Here is a 3,517-nt window from a genome sequence, read left to right as displayed (position 1 = left end):
TCTGTATCCTTCCTCGCCACGGTAGCCATCAGCTGCGCAACTGAATGCTCATGTGACTGAAGCTCACTGTCGATGGAAGATCTCAGGTCGTGCTACTGTGCCAGCCTATGCTCCATCTTTGAGGACACGAAGGAAGAAGCCCCATTAGCCTTCAGCTCCTTCAACTCTCGGATCTCCGACTCCAGAACAGCAAAATCGGCGGTGAAGGAATCGGCCAACTCTGGATACCCTTCTTCTCTGAACATTGGCATGTGACGAGAAAAGGAACGCCTGAACTGATCGAAACCATATCCTCGATGAAGAAGTTTCTCGATCATGCCGTTATAAAAGACGGTAAAAAGGCCGAGGTCTGTACGAAAAATGTCTTTGTCGGGATCGGTATCAGCCAAGAGGGCGCGGACACGCTCATATAGAGATGATCGAGATCCTACAAGAAACAGTATGGAGAGCTAAGAGATTATCGAATATGATAAGAAAATTTAAAGGTAAATTCCGAGCATACCAATGCCAACGGAGGTCCCCTCAGGCTGAGATCCGACAGGTTCCGAAATAACTGCAGGAGTAGTCATGGAGGGTATATCAACCCCTGTAGGCAAATCGGTCATACCTCTCGGCTGTGGCGGGGGGACACCGCTCTCAGGCAAACTATCAGTCCCAGAAACTGTAGTGGCATCAGGCACAACGGCTGGTCCTATAGTTGCACTTCTTAAGAAAAATCGGGATGATAAGATTGTATGCATACCTGCAAGTCCATCGTCCTCAGATGCAAGAGGGATGCCAGAAGTCATAAAGGTATCAGTCCCAGTGGCTGGTCCTATGATTACACCCCTCTATTAGTAAAAAAAAATCAGATAAATGAAAGGGAATACGACATCCAAAGGTCGTCTGCATACCTGCGAGTCCATCACTCTGAGGTAAACTAGATGTACTGGGAAGTCTCACTGAATCAGTCCCAATGACTGGCACTGTAATATTAATCATTCCTTAGTCAGACAAAAGATCAGGCAAAATGAAAGAAATCAGATAAACCTGTGAATGAATCACTCTCAAAGGGTGGTCCCACGGTTCTTCTGGTGGCCTGCTCAGCCAGCATATCGGCTAATAATCCAGCGTCGGGTCCCAAAAAACTTGGTGCAGAGGCACACCTCTGTTCCTCGAAACCCACATCATGAAAGGTCTGATCCTCAACTGGCTTTTCTATCACGACATCTGCAGAATAATTTAAACATCATGAAAGATCTGATCCTCAGCTGGCTTTTCTATCACGACATCTGCAGAATAATTTAAGTGTTGGATATATATACAAGAAGATGGGAAAGAAGGAAAAGCTCAGAAATACCTGCAGCAGGAACAGAAGATCCTTGTTCCCCAATATCCATGCTTGAGTTCTTCAGGAAATCTGAAAGAATGCGAGGCACAAAAAATAATGAATCCTGATTTCTCTAACTCCGCCAAATGCTACTCGATGAGGGTATCATCGAATTTAGATATACCTGGACATGGAGTGGTGGGCTTGACACTATTAGCCTGCTCGGTGTCAATGTTCATATCAATACCCAGGGAACCATCCCAAATGGCGTCGCACATTTGCTGCACGAAGTTATCCATATTATCAGAATCAGGGGATACGGGGTCCGGTGGAAGCTCGCCCTCGTCATAGTACCCTGGAACATAAAACATGATTACGAATCCCAGAAGGTGAGACATCTTAAAGCAATGAAAACGACGAAATGTTACCTTCCTCTCCATCGGCGATGTCTCCTAAATCCACTCCATAGGGACGCTGGCCGACGTGTGGTTTATGAGCAGTCTTCTTCTTCTTCGGAGTACCAGCCCTCATAAAACCAACGGGTCGTTCATGCACGTGCGTGGGAGCTTGGCCACTAAGCCTGGATCTCGCATAACGAGAAGCGAGCGACTCATGCTCATCGACTGTCCTACCTGGGCTAATAAGAGTCAGTTCGTGATACCAATTGAAATGGAGAAAGAAGGTTAAAGAGCATGACAAACCTACATCAAGTCCTTCTTGGTCAGTATCTATATCCACATACTCCCCCTCAGAAGTCTCGTCCTCGTTATCAGTAGGAGGGAGCTCTTCATCGTCCTTCGTCCTGTCTCCGTTCGAGAGAGAAGGTTTGGCAGGCTTCTTTCCCTGTCTCCTAGCAAGCTCAACTTTACGAGCAGCCATCATAGCGATCTGGACCGAGTGCTCAGACTATAACTCTGAAAGACTCCTCACACCTATGGATTCATTGGCGGAAAGGAACCACTTGCAACTGAGGAAAGTAATCATCGGCTGGCGTCTATATGAAGGAAGAGCAAAGTGGGCTCCGGTGCAGCCCACCATAGTCCATAGCCATGCTCGTACGCCGTCAATAAGCCCTCCCTCAACCTTCAAACCACGGCTCGGATTCCCAACATATAGTTGGTCATAGCCGAACTGACGAGCAAAACGACAGGGAAGGTAAGGCTCTATGTGGCAACGATTCTTCACCCGGAGAACGAGATACCCAACACGGATGTTCACTAACCAGCGGAAACAACCAACGTCGAGAACAGTCCGATTACTTCTGGGTTTCTCCTCATCAATCAGCACATCACCATAGCGACCCGAAAAGTGAGGAAAACACTTGAAGAACTCCCAGCTCTTACGAACTTGAAGCTCTCGTTGTACATCATTAAATTTCTTCCCGAGCCATCTGCTCCTCTCCAATAGCTGCACGAAAGGAACGGGGACATCAACAACGTTGGGCGCCGACATCAAGTCAGGACGGGGAAGAACAAGCCACGCCATCAGATACGCATAAGGAAGCTCGACCTTCACACAAATAAGCTCGGCCGACGGTTCAGAACCCACCTGTGTAAAACTGCTGACCAGACTGCGGACAAATAAGCTCGGTCGATGGTTCAGAACCCACCTGTGTAAAACTGCTGACCAGACACCTAAGCCCGCAATGGATGCCAGCAACCATCGCTGGGATGGGAGCAGGGAAAGCTCCCTCCCATAAGCTAGCTGGACTGCAGGGAAGAGCACCTCGAGAGGTAAGGCGTCTGAGAACTGGTACGGAACAACTCATTTCTTCAACCAGAGGACAAGATAGCCTGCTAGCAGAGTCCGGGGCTCAATGGACTTCTGTGCACGGCGGAGGAACGAACGAAACTTGGTTCCCGCAGGAAAAGCTCCCTCAGCACTGGCAATGGTGTAAGAACCCTCCAAATTCGGGAACAAATAGACGGCAAACTACTTCAAGTTGATCTGCTTTTTCCTCTTCGCTGGAGGGGAAGTCTTGATCAAGGAGGTATGATAATGACAGGTGAGGTCCCAAAGAGTATCGTACATATCGGGAGTATCCTTCTTCAACCACTCCAACTGCTGGTTCGAGGGAAAGTACTCCTGGTATGGACAATCCCCCATCGGAAGACCAGAAACCTGATGCATCTCGTGTAAGGCCAGCCCTAACTCTCCGCCGCTGGTCAGGAACGTGTTACTGTCGGGCATGTATGTCTCCAACAACGC

Source organism: Asparagus officinalis, chromosome 7 (genome assembly GCF_001876935.1).
Source record: "Asparagus officinalis chromosome 7, Aspof.V1, whole genome shotgun sequence".
Classification (NCBI taxonomy): domain Eukaryota; kingdom Viridiplantae; phylum Streptophyta; class Magnoliopsida; order Asparagales; family Asparagaceae; genus Asparagus; species Asparagus officinalis.
This window is presented reverse-complemented; position numbering follows the sequence as displayed.